Here is a 26084-nt window from a genome sequence, read left to right on the forward strand (position 1 = left end):
TCTGGAATAATTACCCAAGTAACCACAAGCATTATAAAATTGCACGTATTCTACTGCATATCAACAAAATTTATGCAACATTGCTTTTATTCGACAAATTTCAAGAGCTGTCAAGCATTCAAGCATTAATCCTACATTACAAATGTATCAATGCACTAATATCACTTTATAAATTGCATTGCTGCGCTAATGTTATTTTATAAACTGCTTGATTGCTTTAGCGTCGTTTTTGCATTAGTTCAGCTGTATAAGTGCCCATTTCCACTTTAACCTATTTTAATCACGGAGAAAAATAATTGTTAAATACAACCAAATTTTAGTTAATTTCAATCAATTTCTTGGGTTGAAATTTGCACAAACAAAATCATGGTTTAAATCAACAATATGCACCGTTTAAAACAAACTAAAAATCTATGTTGCTTTAACCACGGTTTTCTAGATAAATTCAACAAATCTTAGTTTGAAACTACACAGCAAAAAATAATGTAATTTGCATCGACGTAAATCATGCCAATGTAATAAAAATTCGACGTAACCGCTTATTTCAAGTGCAAAATAACATCTCTTTAATGTTATATTACATCGCTACTAAATTACACTGAAAAAACTTTACCATATTTCATCACATTGAGTTTGTGTAATATTCACATCCGAAATATATGAATATTACACAGAAACAGCTGCAACCAAGTCATTCCGACAAACTTTAGTGATATTACACAAACTCAATGCTATTTCGCATGCGATACGAATACAATAATAAATCTCGCAACACTGCCCACTGACACTGCTCGGTGGTTTCGGTCGAAGTGTCATGGCGGCTTCTACGCGCGTCCGCGATCGCTTCTTTCATTTGTAATTATTAATAGTTCCGGCTTTAATAAACATAATAACTTGATTCAAAGGTAAGTTACAAGTAAATTAAACATTCCTTCAGGAGTTATTTTAGTAGTTTTTCTTCCAGAAGACCCCCCAGGACGTCATCCAGAAGTTACTCCGAAAATTCCCCCAGGAGTGTCCTCAGATATTTCTCCAGGAGATATCACGTAAGTCTACGAACAAGACGATTTGGGTCCTTCGCAGAACATCCGAACTGTGCTGAGCAAGACCAGTACCGACATGAGTCAGCTGGCGCAATATGTGCTCGATGACGAATACGTAATCATGTCCGGAACAACCGTCAAACCGCAGGAGAAACCCGTGGCCCCTATCATTCTTCGCGCACAGAAGTCAAGAAGCAGCTGGAAGGACCACGGAACGATCACCGTCCGACTGCAGAAAATGTACGACGAAGTCTGCCAGCGGCTCAAATAGAAAGAGAAGGAATTCGAAGGAACGCTGTCGCTGCTCAAGAAGGCCTTCAAGGACGAACGCTCCGAGCGGTTGAAGGTTCAGGCCAACGAGTACAAGAAGATTGTAGCCAACCTGGAAACGCTGCACGTGCCTCAGTCCAAGGATAAGCGAGTCGAACAGCAGAAGCAGGAGATCACCACCAGGAACCACGACTGGATAATGTCCCTCGTCCGCAGCGCAGAAATGCCCGTGACCCGGACCCCGGATCATCGACCACGAGAACCAACAGAAGCGCAATCAGCAGCAGATCAAAACGAAAGCTGAACAGCTGGCGTGCGAAATCATGGGCGAGTATCTGAGCAGGAAGCCTCGCCGTGCGGTTCGGAGGGGGGGGGGGGGGGGGGGGGGGGGAGGGACTTTGCGGTATTCCCTTCGACCGAGCTGACTTCGTTTTTCAAAATGAACATCTAAGTTGTTTAAGTGCGAATGGTAAGGTAAGATTTGCTGTTTTGGGAGGAAATGTTAAAAGTTATAAACATTTCCTTTTTACTTCTTTGAATATTAATCGTGTTGCGGAACACAGATCCCCCTATGCAGCGATTCGCAAGCAAGCTATTTCTTGATCGCATGTGATTGTTTTAGTACTAGTCGGAAACACGATTCCTAATTCCACACTTGAAGCTTACTTATTGATGTTTCCAGTTTAATTTCTTTGTGTTATTTATTGCAACACTGGAGGTAGGTATAACAGAACCTTCAAAGATTCCTCCAATAATTCTATTAGGAGTCCATTCAGACTTTACTTCAGTGATTCCTTCAGGGATTCCTCCAAGAACTTCTCAAGGATTTCTTTCGGCAATTTCTCCAAGCGTTCCTTCAAGAATATCTTCAAGATTTTACTGACGAATGGAAGGGAATTAGGAGTTCCTTCAAAAAATTTCTCTAGAAAATACCTCTAGTAGGTACTATAGTAAAATAGTACTCTAAAAAATCCTGCAGAAATTTTAATTAAATGCATACAAAAGTTTCTTACCCTAGATCCTCAAGTAATTTCTTCAGGAGTTCGGACAGTAATCTCTCTAGCAGTGGTGCATTTGAACGCGTTCAGTTCGCGTTCCAGTTCAGTTTATTGAACGGGCGATCAAGTAGGCTTGCTCATTGTTCAGTTCAAAAATTTGAACCCTCGAGAGCAGAAAAGTGAACGCAGATTGTTTTGACACATTTCACGCCATCTCACCATGATAATGTTGACTTTAAGGTGCTCAAAGTAAGAAAAAGCACATTGATGTATGATAAAATTGAATGTATCATCAATTCAAGAAATGTTTTTCAGGTAAAACATTAAATTCATGCTTCAATTACAATTGTAATGATTTGCGATCTGAACGGGCCGTTCGAGAGCAGCGGCATGCTCTGGCTCGAGAGTTCAAAGTTTACTGCGTTCTCGTGCAAAAATTGAACTTGCTCCGTTCATTTTTGGCTCGCGTTCAGTTCAAAATGCATCACTGCTCTCTAGGACTTACTTCAGAAGTACATGGAGGAATTCCCTCGGCGTTCGTTTGAGGATTCCTCCAGGTGTTCCTCAAGGATTTTTTTAAGGAGTGCCTCCAGGACTTCTCCGGGAGTTTCCTAACGAATTCCTTAAGGTTTTCTCCTAGGAGTTCATGAGTTTCTAGGAGGGGGATTTCTCCAAAAATGCATTTAGGAGTTTGCAGAAATTCGTACCAAAGTTCTTCCCGTTTTTTTCCCTGTGCTTGGGATTATACTTTCCAGGGAGCGATGATTTTAGATATTCAATCGCTGTATTTTGTAGTGTTGATTAGAGGTTGCATGAACTTCAATACAATGGCAAAGTTTACGGTTACCATTTCATTTATACTCCAGGAAAATATAATTTGTAACTGGTGAGAAGAGTACACACTGAGGGTTGGTTATGAGCACAATCAGACCCTTAAATGTGCAATGTGGGTTAGTATATAGGAATGCCATTGACGGTTTGTAATCTTCTACGAGGTTTTTCAAGACCCAACAGGGCGCGTGCACCGGGTTGCGGATAAGAGCATAGAGTATCTACTTAATATAATAGAGCAAAAAGCCGTTCTATGATTAGGTAATGTTTAGCGATCGCCTATGGTGTTCTAGTACTATAGGTTGGTTGGTTTGACTTTATTAACGAGATTTTTAGCCCTGGGCTAGTTCATCTCGGGACCAACGGCTTTACTTCCCTTCCGAAGGAAGTCGTCACTATAACTTTTTACGTCATAAGTGACTATGTCGGGGATGGGATTCGATCCCAGGTCCTCGGCGTGAGAGGCGAGTGTTCTAACCACTACACCAGGTCCGTCCCCTTCCTAGTACTATAAAGTTTTTCACTCCCTGTGAATTCTGGCCTTGATACCAGGGACCATCGAGTTAGCCATGAAAACCAACTTTTACTGTGGTTCTCTAATTCGATATCGAGTAATGGAGAGTTAACTGTATCTGACTCATGATCCGAAAGGCTCAGCTATGCTGTAAAATCGTTATTTTGAAACTACTCATATAGGGCAACGGGGGCAATATGAGCCATCCCGGATTTGACCTCAAAAACAGGATTTTAATGTCTAGTGTCACGATGATCTGGTAAAGGATGCTTCAAATAGCCACCACAAAAAAAAAACCGGAAAATAATGAAATTCCTGTATAAGTTCCATAAGAAATGTCTGCATGAGTTTCTTTAGATATTTAGTTTCTTCAGTAATTCCTCAAGGATTTCTCCGGGAGGTCCTTCAGGAATTCGTCCCGAAGTCCCTTAAGGTGAAGATGAATCGAAGCCAAAATTCAAATTTTCAAGAGCACAAATCTGGAGAACCAAACACCCGTTTGAGCTGAAAATTTAATCGATTGGTCACCACCAGCCTGTGACCAATCGATTAAGTTTTCAGCTCAAACGGATGTTTGGTTCTCCAGATTTGTGCTCTTGAAAATTTGAATTTTGGCTTCGATTCATCTTCACCTTAAATACAGGGTGTCTACTACCTGGAAAAAACTGGAATTATCAGGGAATTTTATTAAACCTGGAAAAAACCTGAAATTCTCAGGAAATTTCGGCCACTGTCAGGGAAATTATTTTGAATCAGTAATATATGGTAGAATATGTCCTGTGGCACTTAATCTTTTAAATCAAAAAAATTTCGGCTGCGCCGCTATCAAAACACTGTTTAAGGTGCTCATTCCTTTTTTTTTAGATGTTTCAGTATTAAACATGTTTAAAAAAGGACATTCCTAAGGTTTGTCGGTCTCTTTTTAAGTCTTGGGGGCGATCCATTAATTACGTAAGTCAATTTTCGGGGTTTTTCAACCCCCCTTCCTCCCATGGTAAGATTTTTTGTATGAAAATTAAAAATAAATTGTATGGCACGTAAGAAATCTCAAACCCCCTTCCCCCCATAAACCCTTACATAATTAATGGACAGCCCCTTGGTTACTATTCTAAAGCAATTCTCTAAAAAGTTTATTTTTTGTAAGGCCTCTAAAGTCCCTATTCAAATTAAAATAGTTTTCGAAGGTATTTTTTTGTGTTTTATCCAGTGAATCCTGATGCTACATTTTATAGGCTCCAGTAAAACCTTCAGAGTCTATTACGCGACCATTCAACAAGTTCTTAATGATATTTTTCTTAGATCCCAAGGAATGCTTTAGGAATTCCAGATGCTTCAAACGGGTATATTGGAGAAAGTGCTAGGGAAATCAATGGAAAAACCAACGGATCCTATTCTTGGCACTTTTGATTCACTTCGGCAGTGGGGTTTTTTGAAAGCCACTGAGCTTATATTTGGCCACAATATGCGTCATATTGCATTGCTTCTTATTGCAAAGTTTCAGACGATTCGGCCGGGAAAAATCCCCCATGCTAAAGTGAATCATGGAATTACCCAAGTAGCTCTGCACCCTACTTATCAAAAATATGGCAAGGAGTAAGAAAATATCGATGTTCTTAGTCTATTCAAATGAAAAACTAAACTCTAATGAAAACAAAAACCAAAACGACCTTCAGAGAAGTATTCTGCGTACGTCGCTGTTGTCCATAAATATGAACCCCATTTTAAGGTAAAGGATATTTTCATTAAGCTCGAATAGACTATGTCTTTCATATCTGATTTTGATGATTAAAGTCACTTTTGATCATTTGATAATAAAAGCTGTTTTTCATGGAAATTAATTAAAAACTACCAATATTTTTTTCTTATGTTGAATACACTTTGAGCAAAACACAAATATTTTTTTTTAATTGAAGTGAAAAACACTTCGTAATTTATCGTAAGAATTTTTTGTTTAACTGTTTCAGAGCTGAAAATAAAATTTTAGTCAAGTAAAATTAACTGAATTTCTTGAACTTGGAATGATTTTTGTAAACCTGGAAATATCAGGGAAATTTATTTCTGTACATGAGTAGACATCCTGAAATAGTTCCTCAAGGAGTTCTTTAAAGATATCCTAAGAAATGTGTCTAGGAGCTCCTGCAGGGCTTCTTATCAAAATTTACCTAAGAGTTTCTTTAGAAGATGAAGAATTGCACCAGGGGTTTTTAAAGAATAAGATCTATTAAACATCAGTCAATTGAACCATGAAAGGTCGCTAGAGGGTTCGTCCCGAGATTCCACCATAATGGATCATTAAAATAATCAAAACGGCCGCTATGGAAAGCATAGATAGCGCCACCGTAGCCTTGTGTGTTTGGCAGAACAGCAATGCTGTCACAATGTTAAATCCCATATACAGTGGCGCCTTTGTTTTGATGCGGTGAGCACTTGCAAAAACTACATTCAATGATCCATTAAAAAAAACTGGTTAGAGAATTTATTTTTGAAGATTTTTAAGAAGTAGTTCCTTTAACACCCAAAAGGCCAAGGTAATTTCGGTAACAAATTTTCAAATTGAAAAATTCATAACTCAGGTGAATTTCAACCGATCTTTATGAAAATTGGAGACAAGGTCCAGTTTTTATTCTAGTTTTGATCAAACGGGTGGTATGGACCGAAATGCGGATGGTTCCGGATTTATTCCAGATTCCCTTGGGGTACCTAGCTTAAGCCATTTGGGGTATTTCAATCAAAACTATTTTTTCTCTATGGAATCACATGGAACCATTATTATAAATCGAAGCGTTATCTATGGTGATTCTAACAGAGAATATTCTGAATTTCTAGAGAACCTCCGGATGTTCCGAGGACCTCTGGAGTGCCCCGGGGGAACCAGAAATATGGACACTTGCATTTTTACCTAGAAACATGCCTTGCGATAGCTCATTCTTCATGATTTCTCATAACTAGATGTCCCGTTACTGCTAAAAGGGTCTTGGACCCGTTTGGCCACTTCCGGAACATCCGGGGTGCCCTAGCGGAACCCGTAGTAGAAGACATTGTCAATTTAATTCCAAAACACATCGTGTGACAGCTCATTTTTCATGAATTCTCATAACGAGATGTCTCATTACTGCGAAAAGGGTCTTGGACCAGTTTGGCCACTTTCGGAACCTCCGGGGTGCCCCAGCGGAACCCGTTATAGAGGACATTGTCAATTTTATTCCAAACCACAGCTCATTCTTTATGATTTCTCAAAACCAAATGCCCTGTTACTGTAAAATGGTCATTGGCCACTTTGGCCGCTTCTGGAACCCCTGGGGTACCCCGGCGGAACCTGTAGTAGGGGACAATCCCGGTTTTGCTCAAAAGTGCATCATGCGACTGCTCATTTTTCATGATTTCTCTTGCATAAGCTATCAATCGGCATAAAAACAGTTATTGGCCACTTTGGCCTCTTCTGGAACCCCTGGGGGTACCCCGGCGGAACCTGTAGTAGGGGACAATCCCGGTTTTGCTGTAAAATGCAGTTTTCCAGCAATATCTGTATGATTTCTCACAAGTGAGCTACTCTTTACATGGCCACTTTCATCACTCTCGGAACCCCTGGTGTATACCGCCGAATCATGTGGTGGGGGTCAATTCCATTCTATTCAAAATAGCATAATGCTACAGCTCTCTTCAAATATGTAGGTCACCTGTAGTATGAAAATTGTCATTGATATGTTGGACATATCCAGAAACTCCTAAGGGTTTGCATCGAATTCTGTAGTAGGAAACGTTTTTGTTTTCGATCCTAAGTACACCGTGTGACAGCTCTTCCTTCATGATTTTTCATCGATAGAATTTCCTTTGTAAAAAGAACCTTTTGAATGACATTATTTCTTTTCTTTCTAGACTTGCCGTGAAATATCTTTTCTCTTATTTTATGAATGCGATTTTCAAACAAGTGTAAGATTCATTGACTCCACTTATGTTTTCGACAACCGTTTGACCAAAGCAAAAACATTTTATGCTATGCAGAACACAACTATGATTTTTTTTTATTGTTTCGAATTCATTAACATGCATTTTTTTTTTTTGAGTACAAACGTAATAATTTTATAAATAGTTTCTGGCGCTCATACAGAATACAAATATGCTCTTTTTATTTTTTATAAGTAGGTTATCTATCACAAATAAAAATGTTCTTTTCCACTCTATACAAATATGGAATTCGGACAAAATACGTCAAGTGGTAGTTCTTTTTTCATGATTTGTTACATATAATTTCCACGATATCCGTTAACAAGAAAAGGATCGTTATTCTTTTATCACTCCCGAAAATCCTGAGATTTCCCGACGAAGCCTGTAGAAGATAACAGTTATGAGTTTTCTACAAAATACGCATAGCCACAGCTTTAACTCATAGCAATTCTCTAACTTGTATGGGAAGAGTATAATATCTTTGTACTGGCGGACCCTTTTTTTCTGATGGTTTCGAGTATCAAACACTGCAACATGACGTCCTGCCAAATGTCGCATACCAGCAGGTCACTCTTCTTAGGTAAACTGAATTCACACACCAGGAATCAAATGCGTCAAACATATCTGTAAGGTACAGCAAGTGCAAACAACATATACAGTATCTACTACACTCATCAAACAGCTCTGTCACAATTATTAGTCAGCCAACTCGTCATGCAATTCAAATGTAAATGACCGGTGCTTGTATTATGACTGTACCACCAGGCTAGTTCGTGAGAGTGCTCTCTCAACTCTCTTTTATCACTTTCCGAACGGAAGCACGAACAATAGAATACGTAGCGCATTTCCGATTGCATTGTGTGATCTTCGTTTATGATCGTGAATGGAATCACAATTAGTTCGTATGTTGATCGGTTCGGTTGTGCCAAATTTACTCCTTACGATAAATGTTCTTCCTCGGTACGTACAATCCTTACGAATTCCGCATGAAAATCCTCGCATGTTGGCCTCTGCCTTCCCGTAGCCGTTGAAGTCACTACAATTACCGTGTGACTCGTGCATGTAATTCCGAAAGTTTCAAAAGGAAAAAATGTCGTCGGAATCTGAATCGGATATTGTGAACGTAAATTCAGATGAAGATTTAAACGAGTGTGACTTAGATAGTGACGAAGAATGTGTAGAAGAGCATCCGTTCGCTTATGATGACGATGAAATCGAGTTTGAAAATAGAGCAGGAGATTTTAAGTGGACGACAAAGCAGCCTTGTAACTTCCCGGTAAAAGTGGCGGAATCCAAGTGTGACAGAAGTTTTAACATTAGTTTGGAACGTATTACATCACCCATACCGTTTTGATTCATATTACGGACACTTAAGGCCTCAGTGAAGTGTAACTCATCAGAAAGCATATCAAGTAAATCATTCTGCATGATTCCTCAGCGTTAACAAGCTTTTAAACCAATAAACTTTCGAATGGTGGGTGAAGATTTTCATTCCGCTACATACATAATTTCAAATAAATAGAAATGTGTGGACTTTTCATGATTCTTATTCTGGACACTTCCTTACTTTTGTCTCATAATCCGGACAATTTGATTCGAATTCCGGACAACTCATGAATGTCATAAATATAAAAGTCAAATCATCAATTTAAATGGGCAAACCACTCAAGAGGCATCCAAGGCAGTTAAGCATTATAAATTTTCATAGGTATCTATGGATAATGTTAACTAAAATGAGCCTCGAAAGTGAGAACTTTCGAATGGCAAAAATTGAAACATTTCGTGTGAAATGTTTCCCATACAAAGTAGAGTGTCCGGAATAAGAAGCTGTCCGTAATATGAATCAAACATACATACATGCATTTATGGAGTTTTTTGACAAGGAAATAATGGACAGGATCGCTGTTTTCACTAATGGAGAAGCTGCTGCACAAGGGGATACAAGCTTTCGCCCAGTTTCGCGCTGCACGATTCAGGCATGGCTGGGAATTCTCATAAACGCAGGCCGAATGCACGCGAATAAAGCGAGTATTGAAGAGTTGTGGTCGACGGATTCTGTGAATGGGATCGTATTCTATAAAGCTGTTATGTCGAGAAATCGATACAAAGAGATCACGCGACATATTCGATTTCATGACACTGCTAATCGTCGTGCGCTACAACGTGAGCTGAACGGTCCATCTGCATCATCTGACAGCCTATTGAAGGTTCGTTGGTTCTTGGACAAGTTTCGAGAAAATTTCTCTTCGAAGTACAATCCTAGTAAGAACTTGACTGTTGACGAGAAAATTTTGTCATACCGTGGGCGATGTTTTTTCATCGTTTACATCAAAGCGAAACCACATCCGTATGGCATAAAAAATTGGGGCATTTCTGATGCAGAGAATTCGTTTTTCATCTTTTTCGAGGTATACTCTGGTAAGTCAATCAAAGGAAATATTTCTTTTCGCAAAAAAGTGACTAACATGAAATACTGAAAGCCAATATTTTACAGTTGTTAAGGTTAGAACGGATATGTTTCTTATTTACAATTACAAGGGCAAATCATCTCCTGCCACTCATCAGATATATTGGAACATGCGAGTACAAATTTCATTGAATTTTTTTTTACTTATCCATTTATTTGGTAGGCTCGGGCGCCACAGGGCATAACGGAGCCAAAATCATTATCGTTGGTTTACTTCTTTTTACATTCAAATTTCATTGAAATATCAAGTTACTTTTTCTTAGAGGTCACTCCAACAAATCCACTCAATATATGTTCAGTAAGGTTACACTTATTAGTCACTCAATTCTATATAACATTCAAATTAAATTGACCCATAATTATACATTTATGAAAGACTCAACAATTGAATGTAATTTTCTCCCTTAGGAAAAGTTGGAGGCAAAAGCGATAAAAATCAAGGTCGGCGTGTTATTCTGGACATGGTTGAAAAGTTCAAGGAAACGGGAAGACGTGTGTTCTTCGATAACTTTTTCACCAGTGTTCCGCTTTGTGAAGATCTTTTGAGCATTGGTTTCACCAGCGTCGGCACACTGCGTGCCAACAAGCGGGAAATACCGGATGAGTTTCTTGTTTACAGAACGAAAAAACTAGATGTTCAGCGTGAAGTTGGTTCATGTCTCCAGGCGTATCACGAAAACATCATGCTAACATCATGGATTCCAAAAGTAGGAAAAAACATCCTATTGTTATCATCAGATCCTGATGCAATGGAGAAGGAGACTGATAAAATTGAGAACAACGGAATGAATGAGCACAGTTCTTCTGAAGCCAGCACATCTCGATCCATAAGGACTCCAAAAAGTGATTCGAAACGATCGGTAACTAAAACGCCTATGAAAGCGAAGGTTGTTCGCCGATTACTTGAAGGTTGACTGTCTAGTACATCATTTGCATATATTCCAACTTTTAGGATAAGATTCTGAAGGACATGAAGAAACCTCGGGTGGTGTTATTAAACAACCAATACAAGGCTGGAGTGGACCTAACTGACCGGCATACTGGAGAGTATACCTGTCAGCGAAAGACGAGGAGGTGGACCTTGGCGCTGATGGAAAATTGTGTCGATTTATGTGTGCATAATGCATATATACTATTCACATCAGCGAATCCAAGCTGGCAAAAGGGTTGCCCATCCCGAAAACGGAAATTTTTGGAGTGGCTGGCTAAGGATTTAGCCATTGAGCACGTCAGGAAGCGGACGGACACCATTGGCCATGACAAAGAGCTGAGAAAGAACATAAAAACTTTTATTGAAACTTACGAAGGTTTATATGGGGATTGTTTGAAACCAACCGCAAAATGTGGGGTGTGCGGACAACAGGGAGAGATGGCAAGCTGCTCAAAATGCAGAATTACGACTTGCAACGTCCATACAAAACTAAAGCAGGTTTACAAAAGTGCAGACTGCAAAAATGGAACTCCATCAAAGATCTCCACAACCTCTGGAAAAAAGCGATGTCAGCTTTGTCATCGCTCAAAAGATCGAAAAACCAGCGTATACTGCTGTGTACGCACAAAATATGTGTGTGTTCTTCATGAGCACGAAGAACAGACCATGAAATTTTGTTCTAATTGTTTGTAATTGTAAGTGACAAGAAAGAAAAAAAAAATACAATTTAAAATTATCAAAAAAATCTCGTTTTCTGTATCGATGCAAAACAGTTGTTTGTTTGGTCCAACGATTGTAGAGAACAATATAGAAGTTCTTAAATCTTACAATAATTTAAAAATTGCATTCAAAAAAAATAAAAGGGATATCTCACGTTATGTCTACAAGCAGAAACGACTCTTTTTTACAAAGGAAATCCTGGTAATAAAAGGTAAAAGAAATTATACAGATATTGCTTGAAAACTACATTTTAGAGCAAAACCGGGATCGTCCCCTACTACAGGTTCCGCCGGGGTACCCCAGGGGTTGCAGAAGAGGCCAAAGTGGCCAATGACTGTTGTTATACCGATGGATAGCCTATGCAAGAGAAATCATGAAAAATGAGCAGTCGCATGATGCACTTTAGAGCAAAACCGGGATTGTTCCCTACTACAGGTTCCGCCGGGGTACCCCAGGGGTTCCAGAAGAGGCCAAAGTGGCCAATAACTGTTTTTATGCCGATTGATAGCTTATGCAAGAGAAATCATGAAAAATGAGCAGTCGCATGATGCACTTTTGAGCAAAACCGGGATCGTCCCCTACTACAGGTTCCGCCGGGGTACCCCAGGGGTTGCAGAAGAGGCCAAAGTGGCCAATGACTGTTGTTATACCGATGGATAGCCTATGCAAGAGATATCATGAAAAATGAGCAGTCGCATGATGCACTTTAGAGCAAAACCGGGATTGTTCCCTACTACAGGTTCCGCCGGGGTACCCCAGGGGTTCCAGAAGAGGCCAAAGTGGCCAATAACTGTTTTTATGCCGATTGATAGCCTATGCAAGAGAAATCATGAAAAATGAGCAGTCACATGATGCACTTTTGAGCAAAACCGGGATTGTCCCCTACTAAAGGTTCCGCCGGGGTACCCCAGGGGTTCCAGAAGCGGCCAAAGTGGCCAATGACCATTTTACAGTAACAGGGCATTTGATTTTGAGAAATCATAAAGAATGAGCTGTCACACGATGTGGTTTGGAATAAAATTGACAATGTCCTCTATGACGGGTTCCGCTGGGGCACCCCGGAGATTCCGGAAGTGGCTAAACTGGTCCAAGACATTTTCGCAGTAATGAGACATCTCGTTATGAGAAATCATGAAAAATGAGCTGTCACACGATGTGTTTTGGAATTAAATTGACAATGTCTTCTACTACGGGTTCCGCTAGGGCACCCCGGATGTTCCGGAAGTGGCCAAACTGGTCCAAGACCCTTTTAGCAGTAACGGGACATCTAGTTATGAGAAATCATGAAGAATAAGCTGTCGCAAGGCATGTTTCTAGGTAAAAATGCAAGTGTCCATATTTCTGGTTCCCCCGGGGCACTCCAGAGGTCCTCGGAACATCCGGAGGTTCTCTAGAAATTCAGAATATTCTCTGTTAGAATCACCATTGATAACGCTTCGATTTATAATAATGGTTCCATGTGATTCCATAGAGAAAAAAATAGTTTTGATTGAAATACCCCAAATGGCTTAAGCTAGGTACCCCAAGGGAATCTGGAATAAATCCGGAACCATCCGCATTTTGGTCCATACCATCCGTTAGATCAAAACTAGAATAAAAACTGGACCTTGTCTCCAATTTTCATAAAGATCGGTTGAAATTCACCTGAGTTATGAATTTTTCAATTTGAAAATTTGGTACCGAAATTACCTTGGCCTTTTGGGTGTTAAGAATGCGTCTCGGAGGTCCTTCAGGAATTCTTCTAGGACTTTTTACAAAAAAAATACCGAGGAGTTCCGTTATAAGATGCTTCACGGAATTCCTCCAGGATTTCCCTGTGGAATTCCACCAAGAAATTTGTTCATCCCTTGAAAGGGATTCCTTCAGAAATTCTATCACGAGTTTCATCAGAAAGGGGGATCTGCCTGGATTTTATCAAACAATTCCACCAAGAGTTTTTCATTAATTTTTACACGAATTTCATCAAGAAATCGACAAGTAGTTCCTACAAGAACTGTAAAAGAAATAACTCTAGAAATTCCTCCAGGACTTCCTCAAAAAAATTACGCGGGATCCAGGAATACCTCAAGAAATTCCATAAAAAGTTGCTTTGAATAATACCTTCCGGAATTCATCTAGGAGTTCCCTAGAAATTTGTCCAGGAGTTTATCCAGTAATTCTATTAGGGATTCATTCAGAAATTCATCCAGAAGTTTCTTCGAGAATTTCTCTAGGAATGCCCCCAGGAGTTCCTCTAGGGATTCTGTTGAGAAGCTATTCCGCTAAGTGTGGTCTTAGCGTCCAGATACTAGCGAGGCTGTCCCGTCCATAACCGATTGAAAATCATTTAGGTAGAAAGAAGGTTGTTGCAGAAGTTGTACCTATCACCCAGACAGATACTGACTGATACCTCAATCAGCATTCTTTTTATTCAAACCAGGTATTTACAATTCAACACAATCCACAAATATCATATCTCTCTCAACGAATATTCCATACTTTTACCTACGATGACGCATGCTTCTCAACCGATTCTTATACCTAGGTGCGACAGGTGCGATAGCAACAGATTCCACTAAGATTTCCTCAGGAATTCCACTATAAGTTCATTCATAAATTCCTCTAGAGTTCTTCTCAAAATTTCTCTAGGTATTCCATCTTTGGAACAGAACTCCAAGGTTCTCCATGGTGTATCTCCAGGAGTTCTGTCAGGAATTCCACCAGTATTTCTCTCAAAACTTGCCAGGACTCAAAATTGCCACAGGAATACAACTCCCTTGCTACAGGCGTTTCTTCAGGAATACAGGAATTCCTAAAGAAAACATGAAATTTCTTAAGGAATTCCTTTCCAAATTGATTAAGGACTTTCTCCAGAAATTTGTTCAGAAGTTTAGGAATTCCTCAAGGAAGTTGCTCAAGAAATTCTACCTCGAGATTCCTCTGGAATTCCTTTTGTTTTTGCCCCAGAAATTCCATTAGAAGTTATTCTCTAGGAATTTCACATTAAATTGCCTAAAAAATATCCTTAAAGAAAAAAGTCTCTTTCCTTGTATGTTCAACAATTTCTCGAAACTAGCAAGTGTACCCTAATGATCGATCTCAGCGTCTTACTTTTCATAGTCATTTTTATAGTGAATATTTAAGATTAAAGTTACCTTAGGTTTCTATTACATTCTCCTACAAGATTCACTTTTCGGTGGCAAATGCAATGCTTCACAACGCCTACTTTCTACTTGTAAATTTTGCGAAAATTTACCGTTGTTACAAAGGAGGTATTTCTTATTATGGCAATGTAAAAATCATATTAAAATAAGATTGTCGCCACTTATTTCTACTAGTCATTTTCCTCAAGGTAATATTCCCTACGTCGTACATGATATCGTTATAGTAAGACCGTTTCTCGCTAGCTAATAGTAAGAGTGGCTACGGATCATCCTGGTTAGCAAAAGGCAAACTAATCGTCACCAATAGTATTAATGTCCACTTCGAATAGATTAATTATTTGAAATGGGCATCAATTCTATCAATGACGCAGAATGTCCGTTGGATCACATCCGAGATATTATTGCGTCTATGCCATTTGAATTATGACGCGGCTTTAAGCAAAAAATGCCAAAATGTGATACCACCGCTACAGGTTACGCCTTTGGTTTCCATCATATGGGCTAATGGATTATGCCCTCCCATCGCGGCAAGGTCGCATAACCAAGGGGAGGGCTCTTGGATTTCTTTCCAGTATTTCTCCAGGAGTTTCTATAGGTTTAACCAAGTTTCAAGAGTTCCTTCAAAAGTTCCTCCAATTTTTCTAGCAGTTTCCAGAAATTCATCCAGGAATTCCTCCATAAGTTCCTCTATAAGTTCCTATGTATGGAGGCTTATTTATTTATTTATCTATTTCGTCAATCAAATTGTAGACTACATGTTTGCTTAATACTATGTTGTATTATATCTAAGGGAATTAAAATATTGCCTAAGCTTAGTTCGCGACATGGTCAAATCAATTTCTGTGTAATGCTGGTTATAAAGAGACATCATTTGATTTATTGGTCCGAACTTGGCATAATTAGTTCGATGATTGTTTGATGCGAACAAATTCCGATTCCTCAACTGTCTGGCGGGCGTGTAGAAATTCAAACTAGATAAGAGATTGGTGGAATCAATACGATGCGATACTATATCATTGACAAATGAAATCATGGCTAATTCGCGACGCTCCTTTAAAGTTTGGATGTCAATAAGCATGCATCGAGCCTCGTATGATGGCAGTGGAAACGTTGTCCAGCCTAATTTGCGTAAGGCATATAAAAGAAATTGCTTCTGTACTGATTCGATTCTATCCTCATGTGTTTTCATATGTGGGGACCACACAATACTACAATATTCTAAAACTGATCTTACATAAGCAATGTACAAGGTTTTAATCGTATATGGATCCCGAAAATTGAAGCTAAAACGCTTAATAAAGCTTAACATATTGGTTGCTTTATGGACAATAGTATTATAATGGTCAGTAAATGTAAGTTTAGAATCTAATATAACACCTAAATCTCTAATCTTATCGCACCTTTGAACGTCTTGATTTTCTAAAAATACAGTAATCTGTGGTGTATTACGTTTTCTGCTATATGTGATTAGATTACATTTTTTGACGTTTAATTTAAGTAAGCTTTTACTACACCATTTATCAAATATACTTATTTCATTCAGATAAATGTCGCTCTCTTTTTTGCTATTGATTTCCATAAAAAGTTTCATATCGTCAGCACAAATAAGAATTTTAACATGTTTTATCACATATGAAATATCATTAACAAACAATATGAATAACAATGGGCCTAAATGTGAACCTTGGGGAACTCCTGATGTAACATGAACAGGTTTAGATAGTTTTCCCTCAAATCTTACTATTTGTTGGCGATCTGTTAAATACGATTCAATCCAGTTGAGGAGTTTCATTGCAATTCCCATTTTATTTAGCTTAAAAATCAACATAGGAATATCTAATCTGTCAAATGCTTTACTAAAGTCGGTGTAAAGTGATTCGACGTGGTTACCTCTATCCATTGCATTTAAAGTGTAATTAACAAATTCCAAAAGGTTCGTTGTAGTAGAACGACCTTTAAAGAAACCATGTTGTACATTCGTTATCCTATGTTTTATTTGGCTAAATACTTTTTTATTAATGATTGATTCAAATAGTTTTGGAATGGATGAAATAATAGCAATTCCACGATAATTTCGAATATCAGATTTTTTACCAGACTTGTAAATGGGTATAAGAAATGACCTTTTCCATTCTTTTGGAAATCTGCCCTTTTCAAGTGACATGTTGAACAGCCAAAATAATGGTGCTGTAAATTCATTGGCTAAGTTTTTCAGTAAAGCAGGTGGGATTCCGTCAGGCCCTGATCCTTTGGAGGAATCTAAATTCTTCAGTCCTGTTAAAATGTCTTGTACCTGTATTTGACTAACGCCTACATCGGTTGTAAAATCAGGAAAACTAGAATAGTGCTCAAAATCACGGTCATTATCCGAGAAGTTTGTATAAGTCTCTTGGAAAAAATCAGCAAAGAGATTACAAATGTCATCTTGATTATCTGCTACTTTATCATCCAATGTCATTTTAGATGGAAAGTTGTTAGACTTCATCTTAGTTTTAACATAATTGAAGAAATTCCTTGGGCAAGATTTTAAATCATTTTCAATTTTTGTGTTGTACTCTTCAAGTGCAGTGGATATGGCCTGATTAAGTTGGTTGACAATATACAAATAATTTTCTAAACTTTCTTGAGTTTTTTGTTGTCTGTAAATTTTATGAGCCTTTTGCTTACGATTTTTCAAATTTTTTATTTGCTTATTAATCCAAACAGGATTTTTTGACCCATTCCTACGACGTCTCCTCAGGAGTGGAACATCCATCTGAATAATTTCCGACAAAATTGAATAAAAACCCGTAACTGCATACTCCAAATCTTCCTGATTTTTCAAAACGGATTGCCAATCTATACTATTCAATTTCTGTTTGATGCCGTTATAATTGGCGTTTTTATAATCAAAGAAATTCTCAAAGTCATAGTAGTCGGAATTATGATAATTATGAACAAAGATTGAGTACTCGATAGCTGTATGAAACGCTTCATTTTTCCATAGTGGAGAAAGAGATTCGTTCACACAGAAATCTTCCATTATGTTTGAGAATAAGAAGTCCAAATAACAGTTTTGTCGGTTTTTCACATGATTGATTTGATTTAAACCTAAAAATGCAGCTCTTTCAAAAATAAGTTGTAATGATTCGTTTTCACCAACAACCGGCAGCAGAACATTTTCGTTTTCGGAATCACGAATAAAATCAGCATTACGCTGATTAAAGTCGCCATAGATATGCACTTTGAATTCTGGAGAAAATTGCGACAAAATTTCTTCAGCGGTTTGAAAGAAAATTTCATATGATAATTTGCAAGCATGGTCTGGCGGAAAATACACAGAAGCAAATATATGTGTTTCACCGGCGATATGTGCTTTTACCCATACGTGTTCAAACTCTTTATATTTTGATGAAACAATTAATTCTGAATTGAATTTCGAAGATATTGCAATGAGAACTCCCCCACCAGACATTCTTTGGGTAAGAACCAGATCGCGATCATCTCTAAATACATTAAAATCATTACCAAAAACTTCTTCACTCTTAATTTTTTCGTTCCAACTAGTTTCAGTACCCAAAACAACCGAGAAGGATGAAGTTACTATTCTTTTATAAATTTCGTTCATTTTTGATGCACTCCTCATGCGATTGAAATTTTGGCAATATACCAAAATTTCGGTAGCTTCTGAAGAAGTTTTTGGAAACACACCCCTTTGCACAGCATTACTTGAAATTCCAGATCCTTCATTAGACACATCGTTATTATTTAAAATATTACCTAGAACAATTTGTTGAATATCACCCACTATTGGATCGTCATGGTCTACGTCTGGAGACTGCGTCAGGTTGAGCGTAAACGGCTGAGAAGTCATCAGGTCCTGGTGAGCATCGGTTTCCGCACAATTATTGTCGTCATAATTTGCTTCCTCTGGAGAGAGCGTCAGTTCTGGCGAAAACACGTGTGTCTACAGGGGCACTCTACGTAGGATGATGGAGTTGAAAAAGTTCCTTGTGGCATGTTTCGTGAAGTTGTGGGGGCGCTTGGTTGGTAGGGATTCATGGTTTCCCTTTTTTCAAATTGTATCGTTGGTTGGTAGTTTAGCGGTGGACGTGAAAACTGATTTTTTGCTGCTGCAAGTAGCTCACGATCGGGTGGAAGGTGGAAAGAGTTTGCATTATTAGCAGTGGCATTCCTGCGATTGCCGAAAACAGTACGGCGGGAGTTCATAGAATTTAAGCGGAGAGGGGTATTGACAGAACTGTTGTTGCAAACGTTGTTTACATTACAACCCAAACTGTTGGTTGTAGCATTGCGTGTCACGTTCCGCTTACGTCGCCTTCTGGCCTTCTCGGCCTGCTTTTGCTGATTCAATCGGTGGAGTTGGCGTTTGTCGTATTCCGCCCAATTCGCTTTCCATACTTTCCTCGTGCCTAAGAGTCGCCAGCCAGAGTTGTCTTCTTTGTTTTCATTTGATTCAGAATTTAAACTGGGCGGTGAACCTGCGGTACCGGAACTCGAACCAGAGTTTACATCAGCAGTTTCAGCCAACTCTTGTAATAGGCTTGGCGGTGACTCATCTTCCGCAAATCGGTCTCTGCCAATGCTAGCATTGCGTTCGTTGCAATGAGCAGCCATCTCAATGGTTAGGCTACTCAAAGACTGAACCTCGGTACAGATCTTTTTTAATTCATCAGTCAGATCTACCGTCAAAGCCTCTACAAAATCTTCAATATGTTGTTTTGAAGATTTCATTGAAATATCTAATAGACCAGTCAAATGGTTTTTTAATGCAATCAAATCGTTGCTGGGCATATCATTCCTATATTCTGAATGCTTTTCGGCCACACGCGATAATACCGATACAGCATTTGACACGCTCGCCGATGTGCTATTATTAATGCACAACACCGATTCCTTCAGTTGATGCTCAATTTGGTCAAATAAATCCCCCATTGCACTAAGTTTTTTAAGATCGGCGGCTACTCGAAGATTGGCGTCAGTTTGTGCTCTAATTGAATCGATTAGCTGCTGCTGTTGATGGAGCACTTTGCGGGTGTCAATTCCGGTTTTCAAATTATGCTGGCAATCGCCGCATAGAGGTACCATATATGATAAAACAAAGTTCTCCTGATGGCGTTGCACACCAATGCATGCCGCGTGGTAATTTTTAAAGCAGAACTCGCACTTCCATAGGAAGCGATCGTCACTGATATTGCATGATTTAACACTGCACTGCATTTTTACCGGTCGCGCGCGATGTTTGTAAACAGCAAAGAAAAAAATTAAAATAACTACGGAGCGCTTAAAAATGCGTCTACACCCGACGACTGACTCAACTGAATATCACACCTTTTTTATCGAGTATTCTGCGAAAGATTACATCATATTTTTAGTTCGAATAGAAGATTGATTGAGAGTTCAGGGTGTCTACTACCTGGCAAACCTGGAATTATAAGAGGATTTTTTTCAACCTGGAAAAAAACCTGGAAATCTCAGAGAATTTCGGCTACACTCTGGGGAATTATTTTGAAACTGTAATATATGGTAGAATGTCGTTTTATGACACAAAATCTCTTGAATCGAATTTTTGTTTTGGCTGCGCCGCTATCAAAACACTAGTTAACATGTTCAGTCCTTTCAACGATTTTTTTTTTTTTTTTTTTTTTGTCGGTAGCGATAGGGGTAGTACTGGCACTCTTAATCTGCCCTAAGCTCCTTCCCAGCATTTGCTTTTATAAGCCTCTATTGCGTTCATCACACAGACGTTCCTAAGCAATGTTGCTCAAATGGTCACTGTGTACGCTAGCAGCAATCAGCCCTTGCCGTAGTTTTGCAGTCTAGTAGTTCAAAATACTATCAAACTATGATAAGGCCTGAAATGCTACTAGAGTGGTTAAAGTGAAGAACGAAATAGTTTTATTAAAAGGTCCTCATTCCCCATTTCATTTCATCACTCACTTTCGTCACTTTTATTTTCGACACTATCACGTATATCACCGATTATTACTCATCAACTTTCGTAATACACTTCAGATATACTTTCTATTATATCACTTTTCACATCACACCATTTTCATGTAAATCTGTTAGCATTACCATCTGTTAGCATTACTAAGTAATTTAAAAATATTCAATTTAAATGTATCATTATTTTTGTTGCTGTAGAGTCATTACAATTCAAACTACGATTTAGCACTATGATCAAGAAAGTTACATTAAAAAAAATCAATTCGATCCATTCTTCTGCACTCGCTGTCATTATGTATTAATATTTTTATCATGCACGTTTGAAGAACTAGGCAATTAAGTTTATATTCAGAAAAATGATTGCACAATGTATTATGGCCATTATTAAATTAATAAAGTTCACATCATTATTATTATATTTTTAACAAAACTATCAGAATCACTTCACCTTAATTTTCAAATTTTCATCACTATAGATTTAATTATAAAATCACTATTAGCACCTTCACAATCACTAAATTTAATAACGACGAGTGTAACGCACAGTTCCACCAAACACCCATTCTTATGTTGCATTATAAAACGATTGATCACACGTTGGCTTCAAAACTTAACCACCATTGCTGATTAGTACAAAGGATGCTACAGCTCGTGTAAACGAATTGAAACATCAAACAACCAGCACTGGTTTATAAGTAACTAATGAGCCCTGGCGGTCCCTCCGTTCGAAGAGGACCTGATAATATGCCGAAACATATTAACAGATCCTCCGCCTGAATGCAGCCGTTTCATGATAAATCATGAACCGTTGGAGGTGTGCCAAAGTATTGGGAAGGTGATATGTTTCACAGACGGGTATTATTATGGTGCACCTTCTACTTTGGCACCGTCAAACCCTGTGATCGTGGCCAGGGATGTTCAGTCCTTTCAACGATTTTTAATTATTAAGCATAAAACATGTTTAGACAGGGAATTTTAAGATTGCCAAATTGGTAAAAGAAACTATAGCTCCAGTTGGATGTTGTTCATAAGCAGTTGATAAGATGAAAACATTAAAAAAATATAAAATAAAAACAAAAATATGTTTTTTTTTTCTATTATATAGAAATAATAAACTTTGCTGGAAAAATAACAACAGGCACGAAAAATAATAGATTTTTCAAGTAAGCAATTTTTTTTAAAGTCTTGATCATTATTTTAATGTAAGTCTCTATTTTCGATAATGGTCTCTAAATTCTCTATTTCAATAAAAATATCTCTAATGTCACTTTTTTGATATGCCTGCAGTGAATTCTAACGCAAAATTCTAGAGGCTCCAAAAAAATTCACAAAAACTATTTGACAACTATTCCACAAAGTTTTATTGATATTTTTCTTAGATATCGCGAGGAATGCTTCAGTAATCCTAGTAATTTCTCCAGTGACTACTTCTTCAATGCTATCAGATACTTCAGAGATGCTACCAGCGATTTTTCAATGGATGCTTAGAAGAATATCGTCAGAATTAGGTACAAAAAACCTAGAGCACTCCAACGCTTCCACAAAAGTTTTTTCCAAAGTTTTGGAAAAAATAGCTTCAACATTTTTCCACAAAATCCTACAATAATTCCTAAGCCGATTTTTTCATTTACTCCAGGCATTTTCATAAGAATTTTTCAAATATTCATCCACTTTTACTCTCAGGAATTGCTCCAAAAATCCTGCAGGCATTATTTGATGATATCTATTATAAACGTTTCCAAGAATTTCTCGATTAATTTGACAAAGGATTCCTCATTAAGTTCCTCCAGAAACTTGTCTTGGGTTGTCTCCAGCATATCATATCTGCTGCGATTGAAACAATTCACAAATATTTTTTCCAATGAAATTGCTCAATCTCCATGCATTCTTCAAAACTTTAGCCAAGGTTGAGGGATTCGGTCCGATTTTTTCCAGATTATTTCTTGAAAACGTCTTGTAGGACATTATTTGAAGATTCTAATTCATTTATATATTTTTGAATATTTTAGGAAGAATTTTATCAAAAATTTAGAAGGTCTTTCAGAGATACTCGTAGGAATCCATCAAGGCGTACTTGGAAATCACACACTTTTGTTTTCAAAATTCAACGCATTTTTTTAAATTTTCTCATAATCTAAAAAATTACCTTGATCTTTTGCTAGATGAAACAATATTTGAAGGCTTCATTAAGCAATCTTCAAAAAAAAAAAAAAAGATTGAGGCGTTCTTGAAGGAATTTTCAATTCTTGAAGCTGCTCTGAATGCTGGAGGAAGTCCTAGGGAAATCAATGGAATATTTTATTGATGGATGATTCCTGATGTGATTATTTATAAAAAATCCAGATTGAATTATTGAAGGTATATATAACGAAATTCATGGAAGAATTACTTAGAAAGTTCGTGACAAATCTAAAAAAAAAAACTCCTGGAAAGATCTGTGGAGTAATATGTGAAAGAAATCTATAAGCAATCGAGCTGTTATACTTGTCGTAATGTCATGAAATGAAAGTCATATCTGACTTCGATGCTTTAAGGTGAAGATGAATCGAAGCCAAACCTCAATTTTTCAAGAGTACGGATCTGGAGAACCAAACATCCGTTTAAGCTGAAAACTTAATCGATTTGTCAATAATCTGGTGGTGACCTATCGATTAAGTTTTCAGCTCAAAAAGGTGTTCGGTTCTCCAGATTTGTGCTCTTGAAATTTGAGGTTTGCCTTCGATTCATCTTCACCTTAAGGCACTTTCAGATGATTTGATAAACATTATTGATTTTCGTAGCTAAGTTGAGAAGCAAGCTTTGCCCCAGTTGAGACGTCACGCCAGAAAGAAGAAGGTTATTCGACCATACCATATATTTTCATTAATTCCAAAGTTAAATGTATTTCTTTGACAAAACTTCGAATTGATACATTTAAAAAACGAAAACCTGTTCTAAGAGTAATTTCAGCTAGTTCTGACAATTCATGATAGTTTGCGTAAAACATCTCTAGGTCTTTTATATTTTCAATAATTGTTTTATATCTGTTTATTCAAACTATTTCAAAATTGAAAACGTTCATAATCCACAGTATTTTAAATTATTCTTTTATATTTTATTCATAAAGTTCTTACGTGAGGTCTTAAAAAAATTGACAATTTATAGCATAAAATGAAATGGTATTCTGATGTTATCAAACTGCATAGATTTTTTGATCGGTGAAAATTTTTTTTTGAAAACGTTGGTTTGGAATCTATAGTTTAAAATCAAATAATTTGAAAATCATATATCAAAAATTTCTACTAAAAATGTCTAAAAATATATACAGTGGGAATTCGCTCGTTGGGGGTCCGCTACATGAAATGACTCGATGGTTGGATGTTCGCTGGTTTGAAAATATTCCAACTAAAAAGCACTCAAATGTCAACAGAAAATGTCAAACAGACTTTGACGTCTGAGTACCGTCGCATTGAAATCTCCATGTATAGAATAAATGCGTATGTAATTTCAACAGTATGACCAGAAGAAAAATTCCTCAAAAATTTCTAGATGAGAAAATTGTTTCAGAATTTCTAAAATTTTAGGTTAAGTTATGGTAGGATAATTTCCTGAAGCGAATTTGTTGAAGCCTAACATTTGGGAATTTTCCTAAATCAAAATTACATTTCTGTGAAATATTCGAAGAAATCTTCCGTTTTACATAACAATACTTCCTCGAATATTTACTATAGACCTGTCGTTTATGTAGAATACTAAAATCCTGGATATGTACATATATAATAATTCAGTATTTTCTTTTCTTTTTTAGATCGGTACGAAAACATGAACGGGTTCTGTTGAAGCTTCCCTGCCATTATGCTCCATCATTTGAATAACTATTCAATGCAACAAAAATGTTATAAATGATGCAATAAAATAATTTATGATTTAAATAACTATGTACTGATGTTTTTTGTTTGAAACATATTTTATCTTTCTACCGTTAAATTCTCTTCAATGGTTGATTAAATTGCTTTTATCAATTCCCAAATTACAATACTAAATAACTCAATCTGCAAGGGAAAACTCGATTTTAAATCATAAATATGATTGAAGATTGAAAAAGGATAAAAAGCAATTTAATCGACCATTGAACAGAATTTGTGATTACTTATTTTTCTTTTCAATCGCTTAGGTTACATAGCTTCCATTTTACATCGCATCGATTACATCGTATTATGTACGTTGAAATTATTACATCGGAAAAATTACATCGGTCGTGTTTATTACACCAATAGCTCGCGAGTACGTCGGGCTGTGTAATATAGCACGACCGAGGGAATGACTTGGTTGCAGCGGTTTCGATGTAATATTCAACAACTTTTTTTGCTGTGTACCATGAAATTTGTTGCAGAAGAAGTGGTTTGAAATAACCAAGAATCACATTAAAATAAACAAATTTATTAGTTGATTCAACTGGGGTTTTTGGTTTGATTGTGGTTTCATACTATTTATTTCTTAATTATTATTGATAAAAAAATTCGTTCATGATAAGAAAGTAAAACTATTTGTATTTTAATAAATGATTGTTAGCGCAAGGGTCCAAAAAAATCGTGATTCTGACCGACGGAGAGATGGTAGTTTTTCGGAGTAGATTTTCAGTAAAAACACGTGTCTTACTAGACGAATTCAACAATACTGATATTTCAACCGGTAGCATGGGGTGTTTGAGAAGATGATGAGCAAAAGAACAATGAATTCAATTTATATAAGAGTTACGTAATATTTGTACTGTGGATGGATTGCTGATGACCGATAGCACCAACCTCGATGACTGGTGTTAGGCTGGTTCGTCATTTCGGTCGCAACATACGCCGCCCACCAAATTACTTGCAGGAATTTCCCTTCCATTTCGTCCAGGTACATATTCGTCGCTGTCCAATGGAAACCGTCGAATCTTTCTTATGTCACGGCGAAATATCCCACTTGCAGTTTTCACGGAAACGACTCTTACGAGTCCATCAGGGCCTGGGAATAGTTTTAAGACCCGGCCTATAGGCCATTGCTGAGGTCTATCGTCAGCTCCGACAAGCATCACAAAATCGCCTTCTTCGATATTACATGAAGCACTTTGCCATCGGCTTAAACGTTGAAGCGATGTTACGTACTCCTCTTGCCATCGTACTCTGAACTCTTGCACCATTCGTTGTACGTACTTCCACCTCGCAAGCGATCCTATGTGATGTTCAAGACGATTAATCTCCGGTAGAGCATTCAGCGGACGCCCAATCAGAAAATGGGCGGGCGTGAGTGGT

At 37.6% G+C, this 26084-nt stretch overlaps 1 long non-coding RNA gene across 1 annotated transcript; it reads left to right on the forward strand.

Moving 5' to 3' along the window:
* Window positions 1-1712: 1712 nt before the first annotated feature.
* Window positions 1713-24728, forward strand: LOC110680373. The gene is made up of 2 exons (XR_002502851.1): window positions 1713-1782; window positions 24599-24728. It is a non-coding gene; the product is annotated as an uncharacterized LOC110680373 (long non-coding RNA).
* Window positions 24729-26084: the final 1356 nt, after the last annotated feature.

This window comes from Aedes aegypti, unplaced genomic scaffold (genome assembly GCF_002204515.2).
Source record: "Aedes aegypti strain LVP_AGWG unplaced genomic scaffold, AaegL5.0 Primary Assembly AGWG_AaegL5_hic_scaff_1244_PBJ_arrow, whole genome shotgun sequence".
NCBI classification, from domain to species: domain Eukaryota; kingdom Metazoa; phylum Arthropoda; class Insecta; order Diptera; family Culicidae; genus Aedes; species Aedes aegypti.